The 19,726-nt window shown below is 45.0% G+C and overlaps 1 protein-coding gene across 1 annotated transcript in view; it reads right to left on the bottom strand.

The window, feature by feature from the left end:
- Positions 1-19,726, bottom strand: part of Gna12 (G protein subunit alpha 12) — an 83,469-nt gene that overhangs the window by 13,839 nt on the left and 49,904 nt on the right. The window lies entirely within an intron of this gene.

The following is a 19,726-nucleotide window of genomic DNA, read 5'->3' as shown; positions in this document are numbered from 1 at the left end:
CTTGCCAACTTGCCAGTGTGACAGCTTCACATGGCAGATGGCTCAACTGCAGCACAAACGGCCCTCTGAAGGATGCTTGCTTTGTTTGGCTCCCTGTGAGTCAAGGCCTTGTCTGACATGATAAACTCCCTTCACCCACCCCTGCTGCTGTCTGAGGCTAACACTGTGACACACCTGCCACCCAGAACACAGACCCATATACCCATGTGTATTAAGAGTATTTTGACACCAATGGCCTCAGTGGCTAAGGCTGGCTCAAAGCAGAAAAGATTTAAAAAACAAACAAACAAACAACAAAAACAACCAATCAACAAACAAATAAAAAAAAACCAAAAAGCTGGGCCACATCAGTATCTCAGCTACTCAGGAAGCTAAGACAAGAGGAGCCTAAGCGCGAAGCCAGCCTGCACTATACAGCAAGGCCCTGTCTCAAAATACGAAGGGAACTGAGGGCTAGGATGGAGCTCAGCAGTGGAGTACTTGTCTAGCATGTATGGGGTCTGGGTCTGAGTCCCAATACCACCCTCCCACAAAAGAAACAATTCAAGGTATAAACATCTGGGTGAAATTATGACATTTGCATTTTTCAACGACTAAAAAGCAAAAAAAGATTTTTGATTAGGCATCTTTGCTTAACTGTGCATTCTGCTTCTGTTTTATTATTGGATTCTTTCATCACATTCAAAACTTGGTTGATCTGTATGTATGTGTGTACATGCGTGTACTGCAGACTTGCCTTCTTCCTCCTTCAGCTACCTGAGTACCTGGATTAAAGGCTTGTGCTACCACACCTGCTTCTCTTTAATTACTCTTAATTAACCTAACAAAAATTAGTTACTTTAGCTAACTTCACATTAGTTAACTTCAGCCTTACCAAAAATAAAAATTACCATATGAAACAAATAAGATGGAGCAAAATGACCTTTATCCAGGTCCTCGTTTGTCACCAGCAAACAGCTTCCATTAGATCTCTGTGGAGTCAGAGCACAGTCCCAGGCAGGACTTAAAGTCTGAATGAAATTACTTACACGAAACTAACTTGCCAACAAACCACAGCTAACATTTAGGTTTCCTGATCATCCCTGCCTTTCCCCTTTGTGTGGATGTGAAGCAAATACCCTGTCCTAGCTTTCAGTGAGGCACGGTGGTACACATGTGCAATCCCAGCACTTTGGGGGAGGGGTGGAGGCAGGAAGTCCTGAGTTGGAGGCTGGCCCAAGTGACACAGGGACAGCCTGTCTCAAAACAAAGCAAACAAATGTGCCAGCCATTCAAGAACGAAGACTGGGGACTTGTGTGATGGCAGTACCATCTAGGAGGGTATTCTTCAGAGAACAGTCTGGAATGCTCAGAGCCAAAGCCAGGCCATGTCGGGGACACCTCCTTGGAGAAACATTAGGCGTTTACGCAGGAACTGTGCCAGGTGAAGTGTCATCCTTCCATAGCTGGAGCAGTAAGGACTTCTGGACAAAGCGGACATTTGAAAGGTGTCAATGACTTGTCTCTCAAAGCACCATGTTTTCCACTTTTTGGGGGAGAATTTAACTTGGTATTTTTGAAAAATTTCAAAGCCTGGTAAATAGAGGTGCATCACAGAGTTTGGCTCTTTGAAGCTGGCTGGGGAAGATACAATATTTTATCACATTCTACCGTAAAGTCAGTGAGTTCCTTTTTAGAGGAGAACATTCATCGAGAAGTCAAAGGGGAGGCAGGGCTAGAGCGATAGCTCAGCAACTAAGACCACTGGTCGCTCTTGCAGAGGACCAGAGTTTGGTTGCCAGCTGGCATCTGAGGACATTCAGATGCACAAGTGCATACTAACACACATGCACACACAGACACACATGCACGCACACTATAAAAAAGTAGTTTCTGGGTTCAGTGTCTATAATAGCGAGGATGGAAAGGGGAGTTATCACATCAGGCTTGCTTTCACTATTTTAGAGCTCTCCCAGTGCTTACCTGGAAAGACAAACTCCTCCCCAGGGACTGACCCCACTAGAACAACTACAAAGCTACCATCACTAAGACACCCCAGTTCTTATGGAATATAGGATTTTTTTTTTTTTTTTTTTTTTTTTTTTTTTGAGACAGGGTTTCTCTGTAGCTTTGGAAGCTGTCCTGGAACTAGCTCTGTAGACCAGGCTGGCCTTGAATACAGGATAATTTTGGAAGAAGGGAGAAACAACAGTAAAAGAATAAAGACTCAGCCCTTCGGGAGTACTGTTCATATTTATCCTTCCTTACAACTCTAAGAGAGACTTACATGGATCTAATCTACATGGAAAGTAGAAAAAGACAAGATCTCCCGAGTAAACTGGGAGCATGGGGACCTTGAGAGAAGATTGAAGCGGGGAGGGGGGTGGAGGTGGGAAGGGGAGCAGAGAAAAATGTAGAGCTCAATAAAAATCAATAAATTTTTTTTAAAAAAAGCTTCCTAACAACATGGTCCGGTGGTTGAGGTCTGGAATCCTAGCCACTAGGGAGGCTGAAGTGGGAAAAATCAGATCTCAAGTTCATGGCCAGCCTGGGTGTCTTCGTGAGAGTGTGTCAAAATACCAAGTGAGAAGAAGTAAGGGGCTCAGGTAGAGCACTGCCCAGTGTGCTTGAAGACTCAGGTCCAAGGGCTAGTATGAAACAAGCAGGATAAAGCTCCTCATATACAGCAGTATGTCCTTAGTAGAAAACACGGTTCATCTGCACAATGAAACGGTGACAAAAATGCATGGCATACTGACACAGGACACATGTATAATTTGAGGGAATCTGAAACGTGGGTGTTAGTTAAGTCAATGCAGTAGCTATGGGCTGGTTGGGGAAATGGCTCAGCAGGTAAAGTGTCCTCAGAACCCACAAAAAAATCAGGGCGTGGAGGGGTGTGCTTGTGGTTAATGGCCATCCAGTCAATCAATTGGTGAGCTCCAGGTTTAGTGACAGACCCTGCCTCAAAATTTAAGATGGAGAAGGCTGGAGAGTTGACTCACCTGTTAAGAGCACTGGCTGCTCTTGGAGAGGATTCAGTCTACACGGTGACTCACAACCCTCTCTCTCTCTGTAACTCCAGATCCTGGGGACCCAATGCTTTCTTCTAGCATCTTTGAGTACCAAACAGACACACGGTGCACAGACATGCAGAAAGTAAAACACTCATACACAAAAATAAATAAAATAAAAATGCTTTAAACAAAAGGATGGAGAAAAATAGTGTGCAGTGGCACAGTCCTTTAATTTCAGCACTCAGGGTAGAAGTGGGGGAATTTCTGTGAGTTCAAGGCCAGCCTCGTCTATTTAGTGAGTTCCAGATAAACCAGAGCAACATGAGGCCCTCTCTCAAAACAAAACAAAACAAAACAGAACAAAGATGGAGACTTCAGTGACATTACTCTTTGGCCTCTACATGTACAGGCATTGTGAATCTCCTCCCTCCTTTTCCCTCCCTCCCCTTGTCCTACAACAGCACAATAAAACAATAACAACAAAAAAGAAGCCAGCTATTGTATGACTGCATTTACAGGAAATACGCAGGAAGTCTGCAGGCAGAGAACGGAGGAGAAACTGTCTGGGCTAGGAGCTGGGGCCAGTATGGATGGGTGTGATGGATCTCACTGGTGTGATGGAAATGTTTTAAAAATGGGTTTAGGGTGATGTTTGCACAACTAGGGGAAATTTACTGAAAGTCCTTGAATTATACACTTTTTAAAAACTGCATAAAAAGAACCAAGTTTCCACAAAGCCAGCTTATTTACTTAAAACAGCTCCTGCCTTCCTTGCAAGGAGGATTAATCATCTCCGTTTAATAATCCTGAGTAGCTCAGTGCTGGTTCAGGGCTAAGATCTATTTCAGAGCCTCAGCTTGTGGGACAGGAATGCTCCAATTACACAGTCTGTTACGGGTTGTGTGCGTCTTTATTAAACCACAGCTATTTGACAAAATAGCAGCAGGAAGTTAAACAGACCCTGCATGTCAATTAAAAGGAAACTGGGTAAGAGCCCTAAAAAATGGAACTACAAGCTCCGGCAAGTTCCCTTCAAAGGTCCTCAGAGTAGAGTAGCTGACATCTGGGAAGGAAGGTGGGGGAGAGCTGCAGCCAGTGCTGCTGGAGTGGGGGATTCCTGAAGTGGAATTAATTTCCTCGAGGCAGTGAGGAAATGAAGCCTGTTCTATAGAGAACCAGGGTCCTCTGCAGGAGCAGAAAGTGCTCTAAACCAATGAGCCAACTTCCTAACCAAATGAAATCCTTCATGTAAGATTAAGACTCTCCCAATTAAGTCAGAGAGAGCTAGGTGTTGTGGCTCAACCTGTAATCCTGGCCACTCAGTGGCCAGGCCAAAGGACCACCAGGGGTGGTTCAAGGCCAGCCAGCCTGGGCTGCAGAGTGAGACAAGCTCAGAGGAGAAATAAAGGTGTCGGGAGAAGGGAGAGAAAAAAAAAATCAACATTTAGAATGTGTCTCATGAGAAAGAAGAATCATTGTAGAATTATTAAAACCTGTTGCCTGTTAGAAGTTTATCAAGATAATCCGCTCCTTATAGCTCTGTGGTAGATTGCAAGGGTTAGAAAACATCGCTGAGAAAACATGACAAAAGAAAGAAGGGGAGAGAGGGGGAAAGAGGAACGGGGAGAGGGAGAAAGGAGGAGTGTGGGCAAACAGACAGCAAATGGAAACTCTCAGAACAACTTTTGCAGCCTTTCTCTGGACCTGAAATTACCTCAGAACAAAAAGCCAAAAACCTATGTAAGAAATGACAATGGAGACAATGTACCGTTATGAACATCAGCATAGAAACAATCAAGAAACACTGGACAGTGCTTCCAAACAAGGGTCTACTGAATGCCTTCTAAGCTCCCAAACCAGAAAAGGACAAAGTCTGGAACATCGGGGAATGTGTGCTTTGAGTGGCTTTCTCACCCAACTTCCCGCCACCATCTCAGGAACCCAGGGCTCCCTCCCTTGGCCAGCAGGGTCTCCTCTGCAAGGCCACAGCATCTTCTGTGGACATGCACACCTTCCTGAACTGCTGTCCCAGGGACTACTGGACAGAAGAGCACCTGACTGCTAATCACAGATCCAGATCTTCTATGAGGATGCCTGGAGCACGAGTACAACCTTTCCTCCAGGGAGGCTGCCCTGCATTTTCTAGAAGACTCCTTGAGGCTGGAGCACCGGTATCTCCAGAAGAGCTTAGGTTACTAGGATTGTCCTAATCCACATGATAACTGAGATGCTGTGTGGAGGTAATTGGCTCACAAGTGTGACTTTTCCATCCCATCCCATAACTTTTCACAACTAACCATAATAGCCTCAGCTTTAACTTCATGATGCCCTGTTGGCATCAGATAGGGTTTGCCATGTCTCTATGCCACAGCTTAGAATTTAGGGTCTGTCAGCTGGCTTGATCAAAGCCATGGTCTGTTCCATGTGCTGGACTCCACTTGAGTGTTCCTGGGTTTCCTCTGATTCAAAGCAAACTCTGGTGGTTAACAGGGCAGCCTTGGGGCCTCTCCCCTCCCTTCCAGCATGTACCAGTGGGTCCTGCAGAGATTGATTACAGTTGGACTGGCTTCAGCCCTCTCCCTTTTAGTGGGTGAAATCCTTGATGACTTAAGGAGCATTAATTATGTTAAATGCCTGTCCAGGCTGGGTGCACAGTGCTGAAATAGGTGCACTGGAAAGCAATAATCTACTGTGACATGAAAAAAAACAAAGACCTTTCCTTAAATGAAAGCAGTTAGGTCCCAGGAACCTGAGTGACTCAAACCTCAGCCTTTGACATCTATAACCATTTGTGTTCAAGTTTAAGGGGAAAAAATAACTGTTTTTTCCAGGCTGATGGCAAAAAACTCAGTACAGGATCTGCCGATGACTGAGTGGGCAGAGAATAATGGGTGCTCTGTGAGTGCGACACCCCTCTTCTGACTCAAACATCCAATTAAAAGTGACAATCAGGAGAACGTGCAGAGAGGCCTGTGCCTTGTGTTCCTAAAAGTTAAGTCATCATGGAGGATTTGGTCAGTGTTTTTGGACTTTCTTGCCAGAGTACAACAGAATGGATGGAATTAATAAACCAGATTATTAAAATAAAAGGACAGAGCTTGAGGTGTACAGTGCAGGAGCTGTCACATACAAATGGTCTTCATTTAGTTTTCCTTTATAAATTTATAAATAAAATTTCCCTCTATTTTATATGTATGGGTGTTTTGCCTGTATGTATGTATGTATGCGCACCACCACATGCATGCCTGGTGCCCACAGAAGGCAGAAGCAGGTGTTGGATCTCCTGGAACTGAAGTACAGCTGATTATGAGCTGTCATGTGAGTGCTGCGAACTGAACCTAGGTCTTCTGGAAGAGAAGCTGAGCCATCTCTCATTTAGCCAGCCCATCATTTAGCTTTCTAAACATGTAAAATAAGTTCTCCTCTACCCAGTTTCTTGGGGGGGGGGTTCCTAAGTTTTATTCTAACAGATTTTGCCCTTTTCTCCTATTGGGATGTGGCTTTGCTATGAGACAACATCTTTCTCTGTAGCCAAGGCTGGCCTCAAACCTCCTACCTTGGCCCCTAGGGTGCTGGGATTATAGATGTGCAGAGCAGAACACAGTCTTCTATTTCACAGTCTTAATCTGGCTGAAATGTCACTACAGAGTAGACTGAAATGAGAAAAGAGTCAGCTTGAGCTGCCTTGGGAGACAGATTTAAGTGATGGGGTCTGAAGACATTTTGGATAAAAATCAGTAAAGAGCAACAGAGGCAGAACACAACGTGAGAACCAAGGCTTGAGGGCCCAAAGGTGGTGCATACCTATAATTCTAGGCACTCTGGAGGTAGAGGAAAGAAGATCATGAGTTTAAGGCCAACACCATGAAACTATGCTCAAAATGGGAGACACAGTTTAAGGGATTGATTTCCATTCCTCTGAGTCACCAGAGCTTAGTATCTCGGCTGGAGGCCTCTGCTAGCCTTCTTAATAAACACAACAGGGAAACAGAAGTGCTTTGTCCTGTGCATTTAAAGAAGCTTGGGTACCAAATGTCTTACTATATTAGCAAGCTTGTTCTAAGTGGTAAGTTTTCCTAGGAAGAGCAAGTACTGCTATGTCTAGTAACTACAGCAGATTTACAAACAAGCAGACATGGTAGGGACAACATGGCATCAGAAATACCTGAGGAGCATTCCACAGATATGCTGAGTCCTGACTCAGTCCAATGGAGTTGATCCAGGGGTAGAGTGCCCAGACTACTCTGAGAAGGTCTGGACGGCTAACATGGTGGCAACGCACTGCCTGCCAGCAAGAGAGACAGATGCAGTGACTGGGAGAGTCCTCATGGGAAACATGAGTTGGATGTGAGATGGACATTACAGATGGGTCTCCACAGGACGTGGACACTGACTCTGCACAGGAATTGTTCATCCAGGGATGGATACTCATGTTTATTGTGCCATAAAAAAATGGAAGGGTACCTGTGTGGGGAGGGTGGCTAGGGAGATGGTACAGTAAGTATAAAGTGCTTCCTACGTAAACATTAAGACCTGGATTCTGATCTCCAATATCCATGTAAAAAGTTGGTCACAGTGGCCATCATGTGTAACTCCAGTACTGGTGGGTGGAGACAGGCAGATCCCAGGGACTGGCAAGCTAGCCAGTCTAACCCAAACTCAACGAGAGACCTTGTTTCAAATAACAAGGTGGAGAGTAGAGCTGGTGAGACGAATCAGTGGTCAAAAGTGCTGTGGTACAAGTTTAATGACCTGAGTATGAGTTTCTGAATTCACAGTGGAAAGAAAGAACTGACTCCTAAAGTTGTTCTCTGACCTTCACAAGTGTACAGTGGCACATGTATGCCTCCCTGGCCCCAACATCAAGATTTTGAGCTGGTCTTAGTATGACATTTTCCCCTTTCCAACTTCTTGATATTCATGTTAGATGGTGACATTCACTAGCATTCGCCAAGACCCCATCAGAAGAGCCACAAATTTGACCTGCACTTAATAAGGCTATTCTGCTACAAGGACTGGTGATAAGGGACTGCAGAAACAAAAAGGCACATTTTATTACAATTAAAAAAAGAAGAAAGTTAAGGAATGGGAAGAAAGATGGGAGGAGAAACTGTGTTTGGGATGTGAAAGAAATAAAACAAAATAAATAAGAAACATAAAGAAGGAGAAGGAGAGGAAGAGGAAGAAAGGTACCACAAGTCAATAAATCCATCACCTCACTATCCTCAGGATGGCTGGAGCAGGGCAGACGGCTTTATTGAAGTGATTATTACCCAGCCTTTTAAGGACAGTGGACAGTGCCCCTCTTTGAAGAATCATCTTTAACCTCTCTGCAAGGATTGAACACCGTTTCCTCCTGGTGTTCTGACCTACAGTTTCCCTATCATGGAGCTGTGAGGAACGCAGGCCAAAGCAGGGCCTCACTATAGGCTCCTCAAGTCCTGCACTCACCGGGAAGTCTTCTCCCAGAAGTCACTTCCCAGGGCAAAGCCCAATGGGGATTCTGAAGAAGGGATCCTGAGGTGCTGCTGGACATGCTCATATTTCCCAGAATCTACCTGAGAGAGATTGCTACCCTACACAGCCAGGCAATGGTGGCTTCAGCTGGCGACGGGCAGCTCTAGGCTCCCTGCTGAATTGGGTGACAGGAGGTGGGCCTTTCACATAGCATATTACAGCTAGTCAAAGGGAGCTAACCTGGAACCTGCTTACCTTACTGTATACGGACTTTATAAAACATGCTTCTGCAGGGGCTGAGTTTTATAGTCTGTCCTTAAAATGTCTCATGGCTTTTATGATTATAAAAATAATATGTTTTCAGCACTATTAAAAATAAATGCAATTTAGGGACTGATGAGATGGCTCAGTAAGGTAAAGGTACTTTCCACCAAGCCTGATGACCTGAGTTTGATTCCCCAGACATACGAGAGAACTGAGTTTCATGAAATGTCTGTCCTCTTACCACCACTTGCACTCTGTAGTACATGAACACATACACACAAACAATAAATAAATATAATAAAAATAATTTAGAGCTGGGTACGGCAGCGCACATTTGTATTCCCAGCTCATTCAGCGATTGTATTCCCAGCTCATTCAGCGACAGGGGCGGGAAGATCATTTGAGCCCCAGAGAGCTGGAGATCAGCCCAAGGAACCATTTTGTGGCTACAGGCATACAAAGCAAAAGTGGGAATGGAGGTGGTCCCGGTACAGTAGGCTTTCCTCATCTATGCCCCAGGCATGTACCTCTCTTCAGTGACAGGACAAATGTGTTGTGCTTCCTCATTTGCAGGACCAGGGACTTCCTGCTACGTCAGCACCCAGAGCCCTTAGCTTTTTGGCCCTTACACAGTGCTCAAGAGGTCAGAGCTCTAGTCTGGCTGCATGGCTCCTAGTAAGTGTTTGGATTACTTCTTTTTTGTTTGCTTTTTCTTTTATAAACAACACAATTCACCTCCTTACAAACACGCTTTGCATAATCAGCTGACTGCTTTCTTTTCAATTCTTATCATTGGGAATTATGACAGACAGAGAAAGCATATAAAAGATAAACACCCAACTGACACAATGCACTCACAAGGCCAAAGGAGGTGGTGTACCCTATAATCCCAGCATTCCAGAGGCACAGGCATGCAGATCTCTCTGAGTTCCAGGCCAGCCAGGGCTACATAGTGAGAACCTGTCTAAACAAGCTACAAAGTAGGACATGACTTGAACCCCAGAGCAGCCTCATAAAATCCCCCACTTCATTAAAAAGTAACCTCTTTGTGTGTGTGTAGGCCAGAGGTTGATCATTTTCCATTTATTTATTTAGGTTATTTATTTACATTATTACCCATTCATCTAGACTGCTGGCCAGCCAGTCCCAGGGACACTGTCTAAATCTCTAGCACTGAGATTATAAGCATGTGTGTCTGTGTGCTTTTATCACACCTAGTTATGCATTGTCCCACAGTGTAGCTGAATTTGGAGTGCAGTTAAATTGTACTGTATGAAGCTCAGACTGGGGGTCGGGTAGGCAGAATGCTTGTTTGGCAAGCCCTGACTTCACACCCAGCACCAATGGTTGTAGTGGGGCACACTTGAAATCCCAGCACTTAGGATGTGGGAGGATCAAGACTTTAAGGCCAGTCTGGACTACATGAGACTATCTCAAAAAAAAAATAAATAAATAAAAAAAAATAAAAAAAAAATAAAAAAGGGAAAGCCATGGGAAATACATATGAGAGCACGAATGTGTGTGTAGTTAAGCACTGGATCATTTGTGGGATTCACTGCACAATGACCTCATTGTCACGTTTATTTCCAAGGAGCATTTATTTAGGTTGTGACTATTAAGTAATGCCACTGTGAATCCCATAGGGAATATATATTCTTACTTCAGTAACTACACAATCTGTTCTCTAAACTGGGTGTTCCAGTTTGCCTTCTTGTCAGCACCAGTGTTGAGAGCTCTGAGCATGTCATATCCCTACTGCATTTTAGAATTAGATGTTTCAGCACCTGCAGATCTGGCAGGTGCCTGTTCAAGGCTTTACCTCATGTTCCTAGTAAGCGCTCTTTCTTGCAGATACATTGTGGAAGTTCCTAAAATGGCCTCCACACTTGCACCTGAGTTTACAGTTGCAAACAATCTGACTTCCATGGCTGGAGGTGCCTCTGAAGGCACAGAGGGCTTGATTTAATAGTACTTAAGTTACTAATCTTTCCCTCTTTGACTTGCATGTTTGTTGTTCTGAGATAGGGTCTCATATAGCCTAGGCTATATACAAGCCTCAAACTTCTTATGCAGATCAGGTTGGTCTTGAACTCCTGATTCTGCTGTGTTGACCTCTTGAGCACTGGGATTATAAGTGTGCAATACTATGTCTGTCTGGACTTGAATTTTGAAATTCTTCCAGGCCAGCTGTTGTGGTGCACACCTGCAATCCCAACACCCAGAAGACTAGCCTGGGCTCTTGAGCAAGACTTTGTCTCAAAATGAGGGGGAGACACACACACACACACACACACACACACACACACACACACACACACACAGAGAGAGAGAGAGAGAGAGAGAGAAGGAAACTCCTCCTCCTGCAAGGTCTACAGTTCTGCTCTTCATATTTTGGTGTCTGGTCTGTTTGGAACTGGGTGAGGTCACTGAGATCACATAGCTCTGCTTATCTGTATCTCCATCTATATATCTCTGCTCCCTCGGTTATTAAAGATAATTAAAAATCCATCTTTATATATGATCAAGAAAGATCTTTGATAAAGAACCAGGTGCCAGTTATTCTAGGTTTTGTGAACTACAAATAGCTTTCTCTACTACATATTATTTTTCTTAGTTGGGTGAGAGCATAGTAAAATACGCTACATGACATTTATTCTTCAGGCTGTAGTTTGCTGGTCTCTGTGACAGACTGGTTCACCTTTGTATGCTTGTGTTGTTGAGGACAGAATCTAGGGTCTTGTGTGCTAGATAGGGGCTCTACTACTAAGGTACACATCACTGCACCCTCAATTCTGGCACTCATTTTAGCCTTCTTAAAATAACTTGCTGAACTGGACGGTGGTGGCACACACCTTTAATCCGAGCACTCGGGGGGCAGAGGCAGGCAGATCTCTGTGAGTTCGAGGCCAGCATTGTCTACTAGAGCTGGTTTCAGGACAGGCTCCAAAGCTACAGAGAAACCCTGTCTAAAAAAAACCCCTCAAAATAAATAAATAATAAATTAACTTGCTGGGTGTGGTGTGCACGTCTATAATCTGTGCTCTTAAGAAGCAAAGGCAGGTGGATCCCTTTGAGCTTGAGACAAGATGCTGTGTCAACACCCCCTCCTAAACAAACAGGCAAACAAAAACAGCAGCGACAACAAAAACTCCTGACATCACTGGAAACTTGCTGGCTGACTGGTTCTTAGATCGACTTGTGTCTACTCCCTAATACTGGGTTTATGGGTTAATGGCTATGCCTGGCTTTCCTAACAGTACTGGGGACTTGAATTCTGGTCTTCATGTTTACAGAATGAATGCTTGTATCCACAGAGCCATTGCTCCAGCCCCTCAAAGGATCCATTTTTTAAAAAAATATTTTATTTTTATTATTATTTTTTTTTTTGGTTTTTCGAGACAGGGTTTCTCTGTGGTTTTGGAGCCTGTCCTGGAACTAGCTCTTGTAGACCAGGCTGGTCTCGAACTCACAGAGATCCACATGCCTCTGCCTCCCAAGTGCTGGGATTAAAGGCGTGCGCCACCACCGCCCGGCTGTCAATGAGTTTTTAAAGTCCCATTGGGAACTTACATTTTGAAAGCCGAGCTTCTGAGCTGGGTGTGGTGATGCACCTGTAATCATCCACTCAGAAAAGGCTACAATAGGTGGGCTAGGGGCCTTCTCTACTTAAACAGTCTAAATACAACAGCCATACCACTCCTCTGCTGCAGTCAAGTCTTTCCAGGTCCTGTTGTGTGCTTCACAACAGCTGCCTGCCTGGATTTGACATCTTTCACTACTCCACCTGAGGTTCCATCTTACCTGCCTCCTGCTGCACTCTGAACATCTCTCCCTCTGGCCTCTTCCACCCCTTGAGCTTTCTGGTAAGCTGTTCTAGTTCTAGTTCTAGCAAGCTGTTCTAGGCCTAGGTTAGATGCCAAGGCGGCACCATGGCTCCACTGCCATCAAGATTCCTGACCTGGAGCAGTCAGTGGGCAGAGACATGCTCAGGAACCTAAAGAGAAACAACAAGCCCTTAGTTCCAACCAGAGTAAGACAGTTTCTTTACTGTCTTTTCCCACATATGACAAAGCTTCCGTAAGAGGAGGGGTCTTAGCCGCTACAATTTTCCAGCTCCCATAAGAACGTTAGATCCACAGAGGCTCCTCTGCAAGTATTTGTAGAATGAGATGATTAAAAAGATGAACAAGACTTCAAGTACACCTGTCTTGATCTCCAACAGCCTGTGAAACACTTCACAGACTACACTGGAAATGATAGTAAAATGACTCAGCATGGCCCAAATGTAGCCTATGTAGGGTGGACTCCACAGGTCACACTGACTTCCCAGGCCTCAGATTAGATAGGAAAGGTCCCACAGGATCTCTGGCTGATGTTGTCAGGGACCTCCTCCATTGCAGCTTGCTCTTTCTCCTTGGCGACAATTTGCCAGCTGAGAAACTATGTTTGGCCAATTGCCTTCCTGGTAGGTCTAGGTGATGTGTCTTTCAAGGATTGCTGTTGGACAGGGCTTCTGGGAAGCTACAGGGTGGATGCTTGTCTTTGTCTTCTGTCTGGAGTGCAGTGTCATGGTTACGCCTGAAAGCCAAGCTTGAGTCTCCTCTTCTGGGACTGCAACTAGCTTGAAGGCAAAAGCACAGGTTGCAGAAGACTCAGTTGCTCCTGGCAGCAGGGCCATGTGGATTCTACACAGCAACAATTCTCTGAAATGGTTGACTGTTTCAACGAACAAAAACCACTAAGGTCCCAGGCTATGCTCACCAGCTCTCCAGGTTTCTCTCTTCCTCTAGTTCACAGCCTGAACTATATATAGTATATCTCAAAGGAAATCAAGTCTGTGGAAAAAGCAAGACCCCATCTGCAGGGTAATGGTGACCACTGGATGGTCAAAACACTGACTAACAGAACCCGCAGGGAGCTCGTCATTTGTTACAGAAATGCTGCTACTTTATGAGGAGAGTTTTCCATGAGGGTTGAACTGTCAAGTCACCGCCAGGTCAATCACAGCTCTTTCCAATGCACACACAACAGTGAGCAGCAAAGACACTTTGTTCCTGTGGCCTCAAAACCATTACAGAAGGCTGTTGCTGCTACAAACTTCCCTTTCTTCCTTAGCCTGGCTGTTGTGGACCCTTACTGCTCTCCTAGAGGTTCTGGGTTTGGCTCCTACACCTATAACAGGCAGTTTATAACTATCTGTAACTATAATTTCCAGTTCCAGGATACCCTCTTACAGCCTGAGAGGGCAATTGCATGCATGTGGTATATTACTCATATATTCAGGTATACACACATACTCATAAAATAATAAATATATCTTTAAAAATTTGGAGAAAGGCACTTTTGTCTATTTATTTAGAGTATGTATGATGTGTAAGTATACAGTGTGAGTGTAAGAACTTGTGTGCCATGGTGTATGTGTGGAGGTCTGAGGACAACCTCTAGTGTTTGGTCTCACCTTCTAACTTGTTTTGAGACAACTAAGACATCTCTTGTTCACTGATATGTACTCCAGGCCAGCCAGCCTCTGGGCTTTGGGGATCCTTCTGTCTGTCTCCCATCTCACCAGAGGTGTATTACCATGCTTGCTTTCTGTGGCTTCTGGGGACTCAAACTCAGGTTCTCTCTCACACTTGCTTGGCAAATACTTTATCCACAAGCCCTCCCTAGTTCCTGTAGAAAAACACTTTGAGAGTCAATTAAAATAGTATTAACCTGTTTGGTGTGGTGTTATATGTCTATAATTCCAGCTCGGGGAGTGGCTAGAGTAGAAACATTACAAGTTAGAGGTAGCCTGGAGGGATGAAGAGGGAGACAGGGATGGACAAGCCAGTTTGGCGTGCTCACATCATTCAGCTGGGGATCCTATGACTTTTGTAAGCAGGCTGCTATTTGTGCTTAGCATTGCTCCCCATGCTGTGGTTTTCCTTGTCAGATTCACACAGCTGAATCTTAAGGCATACAACCAGTCTTCCCCACATCTGAAATTCACCTGAGAGCCAGGTGAGGTAGTGGCAGGCAAGTCATCCCACCACTCAGGAGGAGGACCATGAGCTTAGTGCTGGGCAACTTAGTAAGGCAGTCTCAAAATAGAAGATAAAAGGAAAGCTTGGGTTTCGGTTCAGGGATAGAGTCTCATGGTGCTTGCCTAGCATATGCAAAGTCCTGGATTTCCAGCCCTAGTACTGAAAACAGACACACACAGACACACGCACGTGCACGCGGGTAACACCAGCTGTGACACCCGCTGACCCTCTGTGAATGGAGTTCACTACTTGCAACTTCCAACATCAATAGTGCAGATCTTTCAAGAATGTATGAGACCTGAAATAAGAACTGACAGGAGTGAGTGACTGCTGCTTCAGTGACTTCTCTCAGTGTCCAAGAAGAAGGCAGCAGAAAGTGCCTGAGAAGAGGACAGACAAAATAGGTCTTTTTGCATGCAGCACACCCACCTCAGTGAGGCCTCCCCAACAAGTGACTGGCTGGCTGAAAACAGTCATGGAGATGTCCAGAGAAGACACAGACTGATGCACAAACTCCTGAGCTAACCGTCCTGTCCTGACAGAGTGAAAAGGTCAACCTAACTTCTAGAGACAAATCAGCCATTTCATTTATTTGACTGCCATGATTTCCAGGGCACACTAAATAACAGCTGACGAGTGCTGTACCTAGTCATCTTCCCTCTCAGGACCTGTTTTGGGGAAGCATAGCAGGGAACATGTCAGTTAACTTGATCGGAAGCACAGGGCATGTCAAAGCCTATTTAAAAACTGTGGTCGACACAAATCCCAGACACAAGTGTAAGTGTTGAAACTGCTGCGGCAGGTGCAGCTCTCCCAGCCTCTGGACAGAAGAGTGGCAGCCATCTCTGCCTCCCTTTACTTCTAATACCTCAGAGGAGCCTTCTGGCCTATAGAAGAGTCCTCATTGCTTAGTGTGGTCTTCATGGTCACAGCAAAAGCCCTGATCCATTCAACATAGTGTGCAGACTGGGGACCACTGTGCCATAGTGAGGTCATCCTTACCACCATCAGTATGAGTTTAGAGATGTAATGAGTGGTGCACACCTGTCAGATGGTCCTGCTGACACCATTAGGTGTCACAGAAGCCCGGCCAGAATAAACCAGCACTGTAGAGTGAGGAACAGAACTGTGAATAGTTCATATGCAGGCCATGCCCCTGTGTTATTCTCCAGTCTTTGAGCTCTGTCAGCTCTTAGCCAATACCATCTTTTTGTGGATAGAGTCAGCTGGAGCTGGGTCCTGCTTTTATGCCAATGGGTGTGTGGCCCTTATAGTCCTGCTGGGTCTCAGCACCACCCCCACCTCCATGCCAACTCATCTCCACCATGTCTGTATACAACATACCTATCTTTACCAAAAAACACCCTGAGACAACCCTGACCTAATCCTGCCAGATACATTTAGCTACCTTCACCCTGTATGCCTTACATGACCTGTGTGATCCTTGATTATATTTATCACATATTACTGCAATATTGGCTTATGTGTTTGTCTTATTATTTCTCTGAGAAACTAGGACTTGACAGTGTGTATTAGGCATCCCTGGAGGGTTGGGTTGTGCAAATTTATAAGCTACTCAGAGCATACTCTGGTTAGCTACCAAAGATGACTGCTAACCCATTCTAACTAGCTAATGCCTCAAAGTTCATGGGGTAATAGAAAGTAGATCACTCAGGTGATACTACCCATGTCCTAAGTGGAAAACGTGGTGGTCAGTGATAATTCACATGCTGTATTTTAAAATATCCTAAATCCATTTTATACAAAAGGAGGGCAGGTCATTGGCTTGGGAGATGACTCAGTAGGTAAGAGCACTTGCTGTGCAAGGATGAGGACCTGAGTCAAACCCCCAGCACACTCGCAAAAATTTAAAAAGCCAGGTGTGGCATATATCCCTGTAACCCAGTACTGGGAGTGACAGAAACAGGAGGACAGGGCCTGAGGCTGCCAGTCCAGTTCCAGGTTCAGTGATACACCCTATTTCGAGGAAATAAGGTAGAGAGTAATAGAGCTAGACAAATGCCATCCTTCTTTGACTTTGATGGGCACATATATTCACACACATGTATATTTACCACACACTCAGAGGACAGGTAAGATCATATCCATAACCATATACTTATAACAAAATCTTCTGTTGAATATCTTGTTATACTTCCCTCCTTTCACTGTGTTTTATTTTGAAAAGATTTAAAAATTCCCCTCCCCCATTTGTGTGTACACATGGCAAGCCTTGGCTTGCGTGTGGTCAGAGAACAACTTTCAGAAGTTGGTTCTTTCCTTCCAACATGTGGGACCCAGGAATGGAACTCTGGCTGAGCCCTCCTGCCAGCCCCCTTCATTGTGCTATAAGAACTGAGGTACAACCTAGAAAAGTTATCTTTCTCTGTCATTGAGGCACAGGCACATTCAGGCGGTGGACGCTAGTGTGCATGTGAAGCTTAGGGACCGGGACAAAGCAACATTGACTCATGTTTGGAGAGGGAAGATCCCATGTCTCCCTCTCCTCAAAGGAGAAAGCTGTCCTAGGATGGTCACCAGACCCAGCCTTTTCTCTTCTTCTGTGTGGAAAGACATCTGAAATGGCAAAGGACAAGGAAGTTGCCACTTTGCTGACGTGATTCTCAGTATAGCAGAGAGGGAAAGAGCCCTAAACACAAATGGCTGGAATGCGGTCCAGGGAAGGCTTCTGACACTTCCTTCTAGGGAGAGCTGGGCACAGGGAGGGAGGACGGCACTCTCCAAGTGCTGCACAAATCACTGTCCGACAAGGGCAGCTCAGCACCGCTGGTCAGCTGCTTTCCTAAAAGAAAACTACAGGAGTGTACAAAGTATAGGGATGAAACACCATGTTCCTGCCATCCATTAAACAGGAAGTCAACCAGCCACACTGGTGTGTATTTAACTTTGTCTTTGAAATCACACACAGGTGACCTCAAGCTGCAGCTGAAATGAATGATGGCAAGATGATGAAGAGACGTGACCGTTGTCCCTTCACCAGGGGCAGCCTAAGCCTGAATGTAAGCCACATTATTTCTGGATTGGAAGCTGTAGGATCAAACATTTTTGGTCTACCTGCTGTGTCCCTAACACCTGGCTCAATCCTCAGCACTGGACTTGGGTGTCCAGCACACCTGGATATGCATTCAATGTTGAGTAAGTAAATGAATATAGGGAAATAAAAATAAGCAGAGGGATTTGAAACCCCAATTTCTCATCGACTATCAAAAAGACAAGGCCTTTAACCACCCTACCACCTTTCTGGGCTTATTCCCATTCCTTAAACAACACAGAGCTGACTTCCTAGGTCAGGGATCCATCCCAGCTTTAAGACACTATACCCAGTGGGACAAGGCAGGCAAAATCTGACCAGAGAACTCCACATTAACCTCCTAGAGGGAGATCTTATCAAGCTGCCATTGGAAATAAACACTGGATGTTCACACCTTCTTCCCTGGGAAACTCTCCACAACTAGAGTAATTTTCATTTCAACTTCAGGTCTGAAGCCCCTTTCCCTGGCCACAGGACTCGACGGAGAAAGGTCCAACACTCAATTACAAACTGCAGAGTAACTTCTACTCAATACCCAGTCCTACTCCTGTGAAAAAGTTTTCCCTAAGACAACACCATCATCTACTTTTCATTCTCTCTCCTTAGCTGTTCAAGTTAACTTCAGCAAGTGTGTGCAAATGGAAAGGGCTAGAAAAAACATCATCTAGAACCTCAGTACCCTGGAGGCTGAGGCAGGAGAATTGTGAGGTTTTGGGCTGGGTAGTAAGACTCTGCCTCAAAGGGGGAAAAATAGTATCACCATGCTCTCTAGATAGACTTTAAAAATTAGTGTGTAAAGGTGAAGGCAGGGCTAGGAAATGGCTCACTGGAAGAAGTACTTGCCATACAAATGTGAGGACTGTAGTTCTGATTTCCAGAACACATGTAAATGTTGCACGGGTGTGGGGACCCAATGGCAATTCCCTGAAAGGCAGAGACAGGAGATCCTAGGAACAAGGTGGCTAGCTAGATTAGTCAAACCAGTGAGCCCTGGGTTCAAGTGAGAGGCCCTGACTCAATATATAAGATGGAGAACAATTGAGGAAGATGTCAAGTTCTGGCCTCCATATGCACGCATGCATGCACACGCACACATAAGCTGAAGAAAAAGAGGAAACACACAGTCTCATAGTGTCTCCCAGAGTATGTATGAAGAAGGAATACAGAGAAATAGTAACTTTCAGAAGAGAAAGGCCATCAGACAGGGCTGTAATTAAGCAACTGAACATGCCTCCTGACATAGTGTCTGGGGACAATGACACATCTGTGGCTTTCCTGCCAAAAAAATGTGTTGTTCTTTTAAAAAGATTCACTTTATTCACTTACATGAGTGTGAATTTATCTGTGAAAACATGCACACATGTGTTTTGATTTGTGTGCCTATACATGGACGGAGGCCAGAAGAGGGCAGCAGATCCCTCAGAGGTAGGTACAGGTATTTGCAGGATGTGGGATCTGAACTCCAGTCTCACAATTACTCAGCAAAGATTCTTAACTGCTGAGCCACCTCTCCTGTCACCCACCTTATCTTCTTTTTAAAAACCCAGGCTGCCTTTCAACTCACAATCCTCCTGCCTGACTCTTCAAAGTGCTGGGATGACAGGACTGTGCTACCGTGCCCACCCTCCAAGACCTCATTCCAATGATGAGCAGGCACTGGACACACAGGGACATTCTATAAAGTAATTGGCTAGTGGTCTTCAGGTGTCTAGGTCATAACAGACAGGGAAGATGGAAGAGACCAAGGGGACAGAAAGCTACACACAATGGGCATCCAGGGCTGATCTTGGCTGTGAAAGATGTCACCACAGGGACTGAACTGAAAGGAGTGTGTTAGTGGACTGTGAGCAGAACCTGTCAGATGATCAAGAAAGCACAGCTCAACAGCAAAGAAATGGCAAAAGACAGAAGAAGATACTCTGTAGAAGAGA

This window comes from Chionomys nivalis, chromosome 3 (genome assembly GCF_950005125.1).
Source record: "Chionomys nivalis chromosome 3, mChiNiv1.1, whole genome shotgun sequence".
Classification (NCBI taxonomy): domain Eukaryota; kingdom Metazoa; phylum Chordata; class Mammalia; order Rodentia; family Cricetidae; genus Chionomys; species Chionomys nivalis.
Note: the sequence above shows the minus strand (reverse complement) of the source record. Positions and strands in the feature narration are given on the sequence as shown.